Raw genomic sequence first — 16,170 nt, forward strand, 5'->3', positions numbered from 1 at the left:
GGGTCCACAAGGGTCTTGTGGGAGACTCCGCCAAAGATGGGCAGTAGCTTGCAGACACCTTCAGAGTAGTTTGCTGCCTTGAGTTCATTTTTAAATAAGAACTGCAATAAATAAGTGTTGTGTTTTCCTCTTAAAGTTAGGGAAAGGCTGTGTTTATCTTACAGCAGATAGCTTGGCCTGATAATGAGTAGTGCTCCGCTCAGATTCATGACCCAGGGTGAGGCACAAAGATGATGAACTGAGGCGCTGTGGCATTTAACTCTTAAATATAAGTCCATGTCAACTCAATATTGAAGCATGAGAACAAAATTATGTTTCCGAATGCTTTTAAATGAGAGAAAATTAAACTGAAGAGTTAACTTAATGATTACATGTTTTAAAACTTTGTTTTATTGATTTTGTACAGCAGAACAAAAACAAAAAGCAAAAAAACACAGGCAGTGCATGGCTCCATTCTTACATAGAAATGAATATCCCAGTCACATATCATGGCAGTACAGTCAAAAGCAACCGTGCACACGGCTGAACATAGGTCAGAGATACAGAACTGGCTAGGGTGCAATAACACATCAAAATCATTTCATTGAGCCAGAGATACAGTGAATAATACAAGAATCTCACACTTGGCTGTCACAAATTATGATACATCGGCATAGAGTTCACTAAAATCACACTTCCTTGTCGGAGCCTTCTTCTGAGCTAACAACATCCTCAGTAGTAAAATTATTGAGAAGGCAACAACATGACTGCATCTAAGGCACCCTTATCAGTACGGGCAAGGCGCATATGCAACTCCTCTGCCACCTCTATTTTAGGAGATCCCACAGCCAAGTAGACACTAGTGGTACTTGAGTGCCCATCCAACCGATGGCCACTCGCCTTTTGGCCAAAAGCAGAGCAGCTGGGAAAGCATATGGGGAATCTTCCGCCTCTTAGGTTTTGCCCCAACCCCCAAGAAGCAAGCCTTTGAAGTCCGAGGAATCTTTATATCTGTCACTCCCACTAATATAGGCACCACTTCCCTCCTATATCCCTTAATCACACCACAGGCCCAGGCTAGGTGTAAGAAGATGGGCCCCAACTCCTCATATCGTGGCTCTCTCAAGGGATCCATCCTATTCATAGTGTGCTGAAGAAAACTGAAATGGAGCAACACAAATGTATGGTTGCAGGACACCTTCCTCACCAATTCATATGCAAACGCCCAGTCTGCATCCCCAATGGGCTCCTCCAACTCGTTCTCCAAGGCTCCACGTGAGGTGTAAGGGGACTCACCATGTCTCCCATTTTTGCAGAAAACGTTTTTGCACTTTAAATTACTCCCATTTGAAAATAATGGCTGTATGTTTGTATTGTACCTGCAACCATACCACATATGGTGAAAGGTATGTCCTGTGCCTCAAGTACATAAGACACAGGCTCTCAGTCCGTTATACAGATATATCCCATTTATTCACACACATGTTCATATAGCGGCACATCTCACACTCTCACTGACACATGTCAGCCCTGTGATAGTGCCCCTAGTCCAAGTATTTTGTTCAAACCATAGTGTCTTGTTCCACGGACAGTAGGTTGAAAGTCAATGAAGCGGAGTGAGGGGGTGTCTGGTAACAATGTGCGAGTTGCTTGACCTTTAGAAGCTCACAATGATTTGCCCTAATCAGAAGTAGCTCTAATTACAGGAATGGTTAGAGTTCTTGGCCCTACAGCATCGACAACCCCTGGTACCAGCCCACAAGAATCTCCAGCAACGTCCGTCAGTGATGCCCTGCAGGATATTCATCCTACAGCGACAACCATCCGTGACTCCAGGACTGCTCTTCGCACTACAGTGCTAACCATCCGCAACGCTCTCACTGCTCCTTGTGAACAGAACTGGACTTTAGAAGGTAACTTTTTTATCTGGACTAACCTGATCATTTTATCCAGCAGCTGGTTGCCCCCCACCCCCACCCCCCCACTCGTCCTCCGTGAGGAAACTCTCCACTGGAGTACCTCATGACTCCACGTTGAGCCCTCTACTTTTCAATATATATCTGACCCCCTGTTTTTTTTTGCGGAGGAACTGGGTGCAAAAATTATAAGCCTATGCGGATGACACACAGCTGTTATTTACTTTGAAGGGTTCGGATCTGGACACCAAGATCGCTCAGACCTGCCTTTCATCTGTTTTCCGCTGGCTTGAACATGCCCAACTTAAGTGCAACGAGGAAAAATCTGAGGTACTCCTGTATGGCCAGTTCCCCTCTGCCTTCAGAAAAACGCTGTGGCCTCCCAATGTTCCTTGCCCCAGCTCCGAGGGTGATCCGGCGAAGAACTTGGGTGTATGGTTTGGGGAAGATCTACGGTTTGAAGAACACATTAAAAAACGTACAGGAGTCTGCTTCGTTACCCTCAAGGTCCTACGAAGGTTCTTTCCCCTGCTTCCGAGGGAGGCTAAAGAAATGGTAGCGCGTGCCCTCATCCTCTCCCGCCTCAATTATGCCAACGCTCTGTTCATTGGTATTCCAGGCTATCTGGTTAAGAAACTAAAGATCATACAGAACGCTATGGCTAGACTGCTGTTCAACATCTCTCGGATATCTAGTGTCCGGCAACATCTGCGTGATCTGCATTGGCTACCGGTGGGCCAGCGGGTGCAATTTAAGGCCCTCATTCTATCTCACAGGGCCATTCATGGTCAAGGGTCAGCGTATCTTAGGAGACGTTACGTTCTGTATACGCCAAACTGCCCTCTACGATCTGCCACTCAGCGACGGCTGGTCGACCCACGGTTTCGTTGGGCGCGTCTGGGTGGTCAGTCCCTCTCTGTTAAAGCAGCAGCTGCCTGGAATGCCCTCCCCGTGGAGTTACAACATACACAATGTTTCTGTCTTTTAACATTTTTAAAAAACCTATCCCTTTAAAATGGTTATTTAATTTTTCTGCCCGTTCTCCCACAGCCTGCGCACACGCCCGGACACTCTAGAGTATTTGAGCGCGATACAATTCCTCATATAACAAAACATAATATATAATATATAACATGACAATGTGAAAATGCTGTCACAGAAACCTTCCACTATCTCCAGGTCCGACATGCTCTACAGGCAGTGATCCCCAGGGGAGAGGACCTTCCTGAATCGTCACCATTGTAAAGATAGGCAGTTAGATGATCACATGACCCGTAAAGCGATCTCCCTGATGCATAGAAAATGTATTAATAACTCACCGGATACACTCCTTCAGTTACAAAGTTGCTGGGAAGCAGATCCTGGAGACCTAGCAGACGAGGACTGGCTAGAGGACCTAGCCTCCCCTAAAGAGGTAGCGATTAGAGCACGGTTTCGTCTTGTCCAGCTTAAGCTCCTACACAGAGCCTATATGTCCTGTAATACCATGGTTAAGATGGGTAAGAGGCCTGACTCAGCCTGTCTGTGGCAGTGTGGATGGGAGGGTTTCTTTTTCCACAAACTTTGGAATTGTCCAGCGATCTATGCCTTTTGAAAATCAGTGGTGACTTGTATAAGTCTTGTTTGTGGTAGTGATTTGGCCTTTTCAGCAAAGTGATGCCTCCTAAATGTGTGGGAAGCTACAGATCTGGGCCACATGGAGCAAACTTTGGTCACCCTGGGCATAATGATAGATTCAGCGAGCGAGCCGTGCTGCACTGTTTGAGCCAGTGCCACCTAATCTCACTGTGAGAATCATGCCGTCATGACGAGTCCAGGGCACAAGTTGGGCTCTGCCTGGCCATGGCACATCAACAGCACATGTTGAGGTCATGAGGAGGTGAGCAGGTAGTCGATTCTCAAAAACTGGCTTCCTCCTTGTTAGACCTGACATCATTGGCATGAGTCTCCCTTCCATTTTTGATGGATTGCCTCCTCTGTTTTGATATGTTTTTTTGCTGGATTTATGCTTTGGGCACTGTGCCGCTGCTAATCAGTACCACAGTGCAAGTGCTCCCTATGTTAAATTGATATACTGATTGGATTCCATGTTTGGGTTATTTGATGTATCTGTTAGCCCCTAGTACAGTGCACCATGTGTGCCCAGCGCTTGCTAATCAAATGCTGCTGGTGGGCTTGCAGCACTGGTTGTGCCACCCACAGAAGCAGCTTGTAAAGTGTGTCTCAGGCCTGCCATTGCAAGGCCTGTGTGCAGTCTAGCACTGCCATATCGACTTGGCCAAGTGCACCCACTTGCCAGTCCCTAAACCTTCCCTTTGCTTCATATTCGACACCCCTATGGCAGGCCCAAGGGCAGGGTGCATTGTAAGTATAAGGTAGGACATGCTCTGATGTGTGTAGCATGTTCTAATAGTGAATTACAGCCATTTTCGTTGTTCACTATTGAAGGCTACCTGTTCTCATAGTTTAGAATGGGCAGTTAGATTATTACATTCTTATAATCCTAACTGACTCAGGGAACATGGTAGAAATTCGAATTAAGTATGCCTGAACTCAGAATAATAGAGTACATCTTTTAGTAAAGTTTATTTTAGTATTCTGTGTTTGCAAATACCACTCTTAGAAAGCAGGTATTTGCTTGCCTAACCACTTGAGCCTGCCTCTGCTGAGTTGTGTATTCCTTGTCTGGGTTTGTGAATGACAGGGCTGGGGAATTCCAGGAGACAGGCTGGGGCAGCCCAGTGGTGAATATAGAGATCTGAATCCAGATGGGAGGGAGGAGCTATACCTGGGACCTGAATAGGGCTGGGCCTTCCCTCTCCAATGCTGGCTCCATCCCCTGTGGCTTGTCGGATGTCTCTGCCCTGCACTGTGAAAGGAGAGGAGGAATCATGTCAACAGAGTGCTCCAGAGCTGTATGTTCACTCCCCTGTGCTGGCTCCACCTCCTGTGGGGCGGCTGATGTCTCTGCCCTGCACAGTGAAAGGAAGAAGAGAGTCATGTAAACAAAGAGCTCAGGAACTGGTTTGGACTAGGCAGAGGCCTCTCTGCCTTCAGAGAACAAAGGATTTTGGGGTATAAATATTGGGACCCTGAGCCCAAGAAATTAGATCACGTCTGGAACAAGAAACCTTTCTGCCAAGGAGAAGAACCAAGGAAGCTGCAGGAGTTTGGACTGCACCTCTGCCAGTGTGCTGTTTGCTGGGTTGGCCTGCAGTGGTTGCTTCATTGCCAAGGGAAAGGAAAAGGAACTTTGGAAGGACTTTCATCTCCAGTACATTCTCCAAGGGTTTGAACTGTGCTTGCCTCCTGCTGAAGTCTCAGGGACAAAAGACTTCACCTCCAGCTCCCTCCTGAATTTCCTTGCTGTGAATTCTGACTCCAGACACTTGTGTGCCGCTGGGAGCTGGAAGCGCGACGCATCGAGTAGAAGCGTGTCGCCGCCGCAGCTGAAATCATCGCAACGCCGGAGAAGCGAGCTTTCGCCGCATCTCCCTGGAAGCGTGTGTTCATCGAAGCTGCCTGCTGTCGCATCACAGGAGAAGCGTGACGCCATCGAGTGAGTCGCCATCGCATCACCGGGGAAGCGTGTCGCAGGGCCTGTCGTGGCTCTAAAGTACAGAGTCGTCGCAAGGCTGCCAGGGCGTCATCACATCGTCATTGCATCTCCGCATCAAGGGCGCCATCTTCTCGTATCGCAACTGGATCATTGCATCGCATCAAGGCGCCATCTTGCGCACCGCAACGGGCCCACGAGCCGAGAATCTACGCATCACCTCCGCTCCGGTAAGGCTCACAACGAGTGCCCTACTCTGCGCAAGCATTAAGGAAGGACGCAACCGTTCCCCCGGATCACAGAACCGACGCATCTCCTCTTTTGCGAGCCTTTTGTTTACTTTGCGTTACGCATCCAGGTACTTTGTTGAGAACTTTGCCGCATTTACCAACAACTTGAATTAAGAGACTTTAATCATCTTTTAAGTAATCTTAAGTGTAGGATTGTGGATTTTTGTCGTTTGTGGTCTTGTGTTTAGGTCTATATAAAGAATACTTATTTTTATAAAACCTGTGTTGTGTCCATCTGTAGTGTATTCACTGTATTACTGTGTATATTCACAAATGCTTAACACACTGCCTCTGAGATAAGCCTGTCTGCTCGTGCCAAGCTACAAAGGGGGTGAGCAGGCGTTATTAAGGAGTGTAATCCCCTTATCCTGACTTAGAAGTAAGTGTCCCTATTTGGACAAAGTTGATAACCATTGCCAACTAGAGACTCCCAGACATAACATTGGTGGTCAGCGGTGAGGATTTGGACTATGCATTTGTGTTTCATATACATTGATTGGTGTACACTACTAGTGAGTGCAGACCAAACGCGACCACATACTTTTTTTATAATCCTTTTTCCTTTGACTGTTAGTTTTCCTGAAAACTCCCAATTTTTACTATCATGAGTAAACCAGCATCGTTTGCATCAATGGATCTTGATTTTGAGGAAGAGCGGTTGGAAACTACACTGTGAAACAGCTCAAGCATCTCCGCAGGAAATTGAAAGTTGCTACACCAGGCATTTCTAAAAAGGAAGACGACCAAAAGGCAATGAGGGCCTGGGTAGAAGCCATAAATGTCCCTGATCTGGTGGTGGAGCATGTTGGGATGCAGATGGGCAAATTGATGGGCCAGAGTTTCCAGCCAGGGGAGGGGCAGCAGCATCTCTTCCAAAGATCTGTCCCCCAGAGAGTTGGAAGACAGGGAGAGAAATAAGGCACACAAGCTGGAGATGGCTAAGCTTAAAATGGAGAGTCAGAGGGAAACAGAGAATAACAGGTTGTCTTTGGAAAGAGAGAGAATGAGAATGGAGCAGGAAAGAATGTTGAGGGAGTTAGAAATCAAGGGCAAGGGCTTAGAAATCAATCCCTCTGGTGGCAGCGTACCATCTGTGCCTTCAGAAGGCAGGGTACATATTCCCAAGGATGTCATCAAAGATTTTCACAAAGGTGAAGATATTGGTCAGTGGTTTGCAGCCTATGAGATAGCAATGTTGACCCACCGGGTCCCTGAGAAGGATTGGGGAGCGGGGTTGTGGGGCTGATTTCTGACTGAGGGGAGGGATACTTTGTTAGACCTACTCAGTGAGCATAGGATGTCTTATCACCACATGAAGGAAGCATTGATGACAGGGTATGGGTTAACTCCAGAGCTCCATAGACAGAGGTTCAGGAATTGTAAGAAACTGGAGGGAACCAATTGGGTAGAATATGTCTTTCTTTTGCAGAGCTATGGATGGTTGGGTGCGAGGTAGCAATGTTGATCATTTTCAAGCGCTCTATGATTTGTTTGCTAGGGAGCACTTGTCTGCTAATTGTTTTCCAGAGCTACGCCAGCACCTTATTGATTGCAAGTTGACTAATCCTAGAAAGCTTGCTGAAGAGGCGGACCGCTGTGTCAGTTCCAGGGTCCACAAGGGTCTTGTGGGAGACTCCGCCAAAGATGGGCAGGGTCCCCAGTAGAAGAGTGAGGGGGACAAGGGTAAACAGAGGGAGTTCCAAAAAAGGTCCCCAAGGGAACCAAGGTAAGGGTTCCCAGCCTCCCCCTGAAAAGAAGTCAGGACTCCAACAGGTAAACCTGTTCATAGGGGGCCTGTTTCCTGCTTTCAGTGTAAGCAGGTGGGACACCGTTGGTACGATCCCCAGTGTCCTCAGAAAGGACAGTATGTGCCACCCCGTGCACCACCCCGTCAGATGGCCAGTGTAGCCCTGGGTGGGGAGGAGATGGGTGCCCAAGGTGGGTGGGGTCCCGCAGAAATGTCCCTTGTCTCATTAGGAGACTTTGAGATGGTCCCTAAAACTCAGCTGCCTGAGAACACTAAAAAATACAGGCAGTGGGTGACCTTCAATGGCCATAGAGTGGAGGCTCTCAGAGACACAGGAGCAAGTGTGACAGCTGTCAAGTGTCACTTGGTCTCTGAAGAGCAGGTAGTCAATTCAATTCAAAATAGTCTTTATTCGATATTTTTCAATCATAAAAGACATTTACAATACAAATTCATCCCCCACCCCATAGATAATAAGATCCACATTTGGTCATTCGTTACCACTATATCTAAAAAGAGCTTACTAGCTCATACATGATTACAAAGAATTAAATATCACATTTAAAAAGTTAAAACAGTATTAAAAGGATAATTCATTCAGTGCTAGGTATATCGATTTCTCAATACAATTTACAAAATCGGATAGCAGCATATAACAACTGGCCTTGGGGTTATTCCAAACTCATTTTACGGGCGTGAATTATCCACATCCAGTGTAAAGATTTCGACATGGCTATAACAACTGGCTGAGAAGTGTCAGTTCTTAAGATCCTAATTGCCTCACTAGCAGTTTTGAGGCCTAACTCAACACAAATCGGTTTAAGCCACGACTTTCTTGGTACATTGTATTCGGGGCAGGCAAACAATACATGCCCTATGTTTTCCCTTTGGTCGGGGCAAAAGGGACACACCGAACTTTGGTTCCCACGCCATTTTGCAGTTAAAGTATTTAGTGGTAGTGTCCCCACCCTCATTTGGTGATACTTCTTCCGGTCCCCTGGAATAGTAATCCAGTCCCAATAGGGTTCTAGGGCCGGTGCATGCTTGAGCTCTAAGAAGTCGGTAGTAAATGATAATTCAATATGACGTCCAAATGTCTTGGTCTCAACCATGTTCCAATACAGATCACGAAGTATTTTCTTAGGTGGGAAGACATTCCCCACAGGGTCATCCCATAATGCAGATAGGCCCATAGCCATGTAAGTTGTTTTAACCTCCCTCATCCACTGGATTTTGTGGGACTTATCCGAGTCTCTAACCTCGAGGAAGCCCTGGGCATACTGCAGGAGTTCCGGGGTTACCCATAATCTCCTCCAGTAGGCAACTGATCTATATTTTGCCATATCCTCGAAGCTATGAGCTCCCAGATCATAGTGGAGAGGTATCAAGGGAGTGGATACTGGTAAACCAGTGATATTACGAACAAATTTGTTTTGGGCAACCGTCAACTTAGTGAGGTTGCTGGTCCACCAGAGTTCTGCCCCATAAAGGACCGCTGCTCCCACCTTAGCATTGTGAATCTTTAAAACAGGAGTGATAGGCCTGGTATGTGATGAATAAAATTCCTTGGTGAGTGCTCCTGCCAATTGTGCGTGCCTCGTAACCAGCTGATTGGTATGCTGTTTCCAATCTAATTTATAGGACAGGGTGATGCCCAAGTAATTAAAGACTTGGGTCTGTTCAAGTTGGACCCCATCCATGACCACCTTCCCTCTGACATATTTCCGTTTGTGCAGAACCATGAATTTTGTTTTAGCTGTATTAATAACAAGGCCATGATCTGCACAAAACACTTCAAAGACTCTAATAGCCTTCTGGAGCCCCTGTTGTGTCTTTGATATTAACAGGGTATCGTCCGCAAACATCAACAGGGGGATCAGTTTTCCGGCCAACTTAGGTGCGTCGGTCGGTTGTTGTTCAAAATACCTGATCACCCTGTTGATGTATAGCGAAAAGAGGGTTGGGGCTAGTACACAGCCTTGGCGTACTCCCTTTGCAATGGGAAATTTGTCGGTTACGCTACCCTGCTGGTTCCATCGGACTTGGGCAACATTATTCTCGTGCAGTCTAATTAAGAGAGATAGAATTTCAATTGGGATGCCCTGTTCCTGTAAAGCTTTCCACAACTTAGCACGAGGAACCAAGTCAAATGCTGATTTAAGATCAACAAAGGCTGCAAACAGCATACCCCCACCAAGTAACACTACCCTCCAGTATATCAAAACAAATCTAAAAACTTGGTCAATGGTACTAGTATGACAGCGAAACCCTGCCTGTAATGGTGACAAAATATCTTGCTCGTCTATCCAAGCATGGATACGTTGCAATACAAGCCTTGCCACTACCTTTTGAATGCATGCAATAAGGCTGATAGGCCTATAATTTCCTGGATCCGAGCTTTCCCCTTTTTTAAAGATTGGGATAATCTCGGCTCCCTTCCAGGTCTTAGGGATAGGTGAGCCCCTTGCAATGCCATTGGCTAGCAGCTGGATATAGGTAGCCCAAAGGTCCTTGTCATACATAAATAAATCAGCAGGGACCGAATCCAGGCCTGGGGCCCTCGCTTTTGGGATGTTGTTCAAAGTTTTTAGGATATCAGTTTTAGTGAAAGATAGATAGCTAGTGCTCAGATTTATATCCAAAGGTACTTCGCAACCATCTTCTTCGATGTCCTCCAAAGCAAACTGGGACGCATAGTGGGAAACCCAAGCATTTGGTGCCACATGATTCGTGGGTTCGCCTCTTTTGACCCCCCTTCCCCACTTAACAATATCCCAGAAAGTGGACATAGATCTTTCTTTGCTGGCTCTCATGAGGTCATTCCAATAGCCATCATCCCATTCACTTTTTGCCCTGATTTGTGTTTTTTGGTACATGACACGGGCATCCTTTATCTTCACTATATCTTTTGTCTTTACTGCCTCTGACAAGGCCCTGTAGGCAACCCTGCAGGATTTGTCATACCATTGATCCTCCTTCCTTGCTGGCCTGCTCTGTTTCTTAGTGACCTTTTTTACAAAGAAGGATCTCAATTTGCTAAAGAACACATCGTGGATCTTGCTAACGTTGGATACCGGAGCCTCAACAACGGAGTTACTCCTTAGGTCTGTAATAGCCTGGGTAGTTAAGTCCCTCATAGCTGCAACACTCTCTTCATTTGTAACACAGTTTGACCATCTAATACGTCTATAATCATTTGAAAGGGAAATTTGCACATTATCACTTTGTACTTCGCTATTAGATAGATCAAACAGCCTAAATAACAAAACTAACGGGTCATGATCACTTTCGGCCCGTGGCTCTATCCACATATCGATAAGACTAGACCAATTCTCCTTATTGATAAGAATGTAGTCAATACGACTATGTGATATACCGTTATTAAAGGTAGGGGCACCCAGTGTATCTGAACCAGTTCTTCCATTAGTGGCCCGCAACCCATGCTCCACACATAAAACTTTTATTTGCAATGCGGCCTCTGACCACTTTTTTATAGGTGGTAAGGACAGCTGAGGGATTTTCTGAATACAGTCTTCTTCCAACGTAAGGTCTATATCATAATTATCTAGAGGTTCAAAACAGCAGTTAAAATCACCTGCAACAATAGCGTTGCCGTTCAAACAATATTGTTTAAAAAGAATATCTAGTTGATCAATTGCCTCAGTGGCTTTCCCGCCTGGTAAGCCCCTTGAATAGATGTTAAAGATATAAGGATCTTTACACTGATGTCGCTGGAGTTTGACTAACAAAATGTCAGGGGTATTTGTAACCAACTGGAAGACAGAGTACCCGCTATTTTGTTTTACCCATGTCACCAGTCCCCTCTTTGACCTACCCCGTAAACTCGGAATAGCCGAGATATAAAAATGTAGGTAACCTTGCTTTGGTTCTGGGGTTTCCTGCCAAGTTTCCTGGAGGAGGATTATATCCTTTGTATCCAGGAAAGCTAGCCAGTCCAGAGATGTAATTTTACTTTTCAGACCTGCAACATTCCATGACACCAGGGTAAAATGAGCAACAACATTGACATTAGGATCCTCCATGCTGGTAATTTGGCTAACCCTATGGTTTTGAGATGGAATATTTTCATTCATGCAATTCTCATTTACCACCAAGTTAAAAGATGTTTTAACATTTTCATTAATATTATTATTAGAAACAGGTGGATCATAGAGATCATTATTTCCGTATGAACCCTCGAAAATACTTTGTTTACTCGTTAAGTTTGTCTGGAGTGTGGAGCTATCATTTTTCGAGGTATTCAACTGAGCTATAGCAACTCCCACTTGATTTTCACATGGTGGGATAGAGCATGCAATGCTATTTCCCCTCTTAAGTCAATCACACTCATTCAACCCTGATAGGGTCTCATATCTGTTTCCCAAAGGCCAACCCCATTCGTTAACTGGGGCCATTATTCCTCGTCTGTTTCTTATTGTATCCCATATTGGCCCTGGGGTCTTAGGAAATGTTACATTTTGTTGTTCGCCATAAAAGAATTTTAAAGTGAGGGGAACAACAGTCCCACTTCTTCTTTGTGGCGGAAGTACATTGATCAGACCCCCCAGGATATAGCGGCATGGACTAGCAAATTTAGCGGCACAAAAATGGAAATTTAGCGGCACAAATATGGAAATTTAGCGGCAATTTTGCGGCATTTTATTTGGCCATATTTCCTACAACAAACACAGATATCTTAGTTTTTTTCGTTATTTAACAACATGAAGCTATGTAGGTATACTAATGTAAGCATTTCTCCCTAGAAACACTCTTGATTGTGGGTTTAAGTAATTCCCTTTTCCTACAGCTTGACAGTTACACGAAATGAATGTCCACAATGTAGTGGTAAAGCTCTGGTTTAGGGGTTACTTTTTGTTAAAACCTCCTGAACCTCCATCTCTCCCTTTATTCTCTGCTCAACCTGCCCTTCTTTCTGTACTTGGCCTTTCCATCCTACCTTCTCTCTTCCTTCCTCCTTTCCTCTCCTCTCCCATCCCCTACCCCTCTTCTCCTCTCCTCCTCTGCCGGTCACCCTCCCCAGCCCAGCCCGCCCCTCCTCTCCTTAGCTCCACTTGCTTCATGTACTCTCCTCCCCTTCTCTACCCTTCCCACTACCCTCCTCTCCTCCCCTCCCCTCAATTCTCCTCTCTCTACTCTTCTCTCTCTTCTCTCCTTCTCCTCCCTCCCTCCCATCCTGTCCCCTCCCCTCCTCAGCTCTCCTCTCCCTCTCTTCCCTCCCTTTCTTCCCGTTTCCAGAAGGGGCCCTGGCACTCGTCTCGCAGGCCTCAGTCAGTTTTCCAGGCCTTATCTTCAGAGGTGCGAGCCGGCAATTAGTCTGCGTGAGAGTTTTTATGAAGGACAACATAAATAGAATAACTTCAAGTGTGAAGTTATTGCAAGATAGAAAAGTTGAGGTGGTCACAGTGACGACGTGACACACTAACACTCACCAAGCTAAATCTCACAACAACAACAACAACCAAAATAATATTAATCACAAAGGCGAAACTGAAAGCATTTAACAATGCTTCTTATCCCTTATTGTGTCCTTTGCACCAGGCATTTCACTGTTTTCAACCTTCAGAGAGGCCGGGTCGGCCTTGCACATCTGTATGTTTCACAGGGTCACTAAGCTGGGAATAGCTCCTCAACCACTCGAGGCCCCTGTTTGAGTGACCACAGCATTAGCACCTCACCTTCCTGAATAAAGCTTTGTTTGCTACAGTCCTGCTGCTTGTACCCCCGATTCTGCTGCCTTCACGGATTTATCAAGAATGAGCAGAACAGCTACCGCAGGGGCAGAAAGGTCAGCAGGCATGGTGTGTTCCACGCATGGAAGACACGGAGAGATAATAGCTGAAGGTGAACCTTTTCTGTTTGCCTGGCATAAGCCCTCTGGAAATGACTGCGCCTGATGAAAATTCCACACGCCCCACATAGAAGAGTCCTTGACCCCCTTCCAGCACATGGTCTAGCGTGACTGTGTGCGCGCCGGTGACATGGCTGTACTGCGCCTGGGGGGGCACAGTTAGCATTCGCCCTGATCGCCCATCAGGGCCTTTCATTCCCATATTGACCCTCGGCTCCAGGGGAGAGGGCGGGGGCTCGCCCCAGTCACCGGGGGGGTCTCCAGCGGGGAGCCAGGCGCGGGAGGGGCACTTCAAAGCCCTTCACAGTGAGCTGCTAATGCCCCATTAAGCTGCCCCATTAAGCCCGGAAAGTTATTCTTTTGTGTCCTTCCCGCCCGCCCCAATAAACAATGTAAGTGGGCCCCCAGGATATGCCGGCTTTTGTAAAAACGCCACGATTTCAACAAAAGTGCCAATTTCGCGGGCACTTTTGTAAAAATCGCGGCATTTTTACGAAAGTGCCGATTTCGCGGCAAATCGCGAAATCGCGATATCCTGGAGGGTCTGATTGATCAACACATTAGGTAGAACAGCCGGATGGGAAAAAGTCACCGCTACACAGTCTCCTTTAAACCGTTTTGGTCTATTCCCAATCCAGGTAACCCTTTTCACTGCCTTAATTTCGCCCGCTAGTTGCTGTTTCCCTCCAGGCGCCATCTGCATGTTCCCTGTAAGCCAATGCAGCGCCTTACTGGTCAATGAAGCTGAAGTTTCCAATTGACCTGTCACCAGGGGTGGGACATTAGCTAACACCAGTACCACAGGAGAAGCTTCTTCTATAAAATGAAGTGGATCTATTTCTTGGCGTATTGCAGGCGTGGTATTTGGTATTATTAAACCACCGTCTGTTGCATCAAGGTGATTGTTAGAGCTTAATTGGACCTGAGCCAGGTGGTTGCATGGCATCGGACCACCCCCCTCCATTGTTGTACTCCCAGGATTTTCTTCGGTTGCCTGGGCTGCTTTTGTCACTAATGTTGCCACCTTATCAACCTCGTCCACTACCTTAGTCTGGGTTGCACCCATTTTTTTTTATTTCAGTGGTTAGTTTGTCAATCTTAGTGACCAGTGGCTTGATGATAGTTTTAATTTTAGAATCAATCATATCAGCTATCTTGAGAAGCAGTTCATCGTCCAAAAAGCATTTGGCACTGTCAGCCCCATACTCCATACTTCTAGCCTTGGTTTTCCCTGGAGGAGATGCCCTTTTCTTCCTTAGACCTGATTGTAGGCCTGTTCGTTTTGGCTGAGTTCTTCTAGTGGTTCTGACAGGTCGAGTTTCCTCTTCAGAGGAGGAAGAGAGGTCTTCATCTGTAATTTGGGCACACATCTCACGATCAGAACTGATATTTTTTTCTAGATCATTTGCAGCAGGGTTTTCCAGGTCGACTACCAGGGCATTACTTTGGTCATCAATATAACCTATGTAAGAGTTATTAACTATCTGATCAAAGGGGGCATCCAACAGTGGAATTTCTGCCTGTAAGGATAGTGGAGTTGGGCTCAGGAGTTGAAGATCAGGAGACTGGCTTAGTCCCAGTGACTGTCTTCTGTTACTGTTTATTTTTGTAACCACTTGGACCAGATAGTTATCCATTGTTTTGGTGGGAATTGACACTAGTTTTTTAGGCATAATGGACATTCAATAAATAGGTACACTTGAGAGGGATATATCGAGTCACAAATGCTGCTGGAACGTGCAATGGGGAGAAGAAAGGTACGAGGCTCAATTTTAGCTTCCAATTGCAATAGCGAATTAGTAGATAAATACCTTACTTCAAGTGCAGGAGGTGTGGCCCAGTCCAGTCGCGGCCAGTCTCGGACTGTCTTAGACTGTCCGCCCTTAGTCCGGGCTTCGTCCGGCGCGTCCCGCGCGCGTCCACGCGGGACGAGGGACCTGCCGGTGCTTTATGCGCCTCCTGGCGCGCTGGTTACTGGCGTCGTCAATTCCCCCTAGGGATGCTGGGGATTGTAGTACGACCGGCGGAGCCAAGCCCGGTCCGGTCGATTTCAGCGAAGATATGGCGGAGCCAAGCCCGGCCGCTGCAAGCAAGGATCAGAAGAAGAACGGGGAACTCGGCCCCTGCCGGTGCTTTATGCGCCTCCTGGCGCGCTGGTTACTGGCGTCGTCAATTCCCCCTAGGGATGCTGGGGATTGTAGTACGACCGGCGGAGCCAAGCCCGGCCGGTCGATTTCAGCGAAGATATGGCGGAGCCAAGCCCGGCCGCTGGTGTGGGAGGTGAGGTGCCTCAGCGAGTCTGGCAGCAAGCAAGGATCAGAAGAAGAACGGGGAACTCGGCCCCTGCCGGTGCTTTATGCGCCTCCTGGCGCGCTGGTTACTGGCGTCGTCAATTCCCCCTAGGGATGCTGGGGATTGTAGTACGACCGGCGGAGCCAAGCCCGGCTGGTCGATTTCAGCGAAGATATGGCGGAGCCAAGCCCGGCCGCTGGTGTGGGAGGTGAGGTGCCTCAGCGAGTCTGGCAGCAAGCAAGGATCAGAAGAAGAACGGGGAACTCGGCCCCTGCCGGTGCTTTATGCGCCTCCTGGCGCGCTGGTTACTGGCGTCGTCAATTCCCCCTAGGGATGCTGCGGATTGTAGTATGACCGGCGGAGCCAAGCCCGGCCGGTCGATTTCAGCGCAGATATGGCGGAGCCAAGCCCGGCCGCTGGTGTGGGAGGTGAGGTGCCTCAGCGAGTCTGGCAGCAAGCAAGGATCAGAAGAAGAACGGGGAACTCGGCCCCTGCCGGTGCTTTATGCGCCTCATGGCGCG

The sequence above is a fragment of the Lissotriton helveticus genome, chromosome 8, assembly GCF_964261635.1.
Source record: "Lissotriton helveticus chromosome 8, aLisHel1.1, whole genome shotgun sequence".
NCBI classification, from domain to species: Eukaryota; Metazoa; Chordata; class Amphibia; order Caudata; family Salamandridae; genus Lissotriton; species Lissotriton helveticus.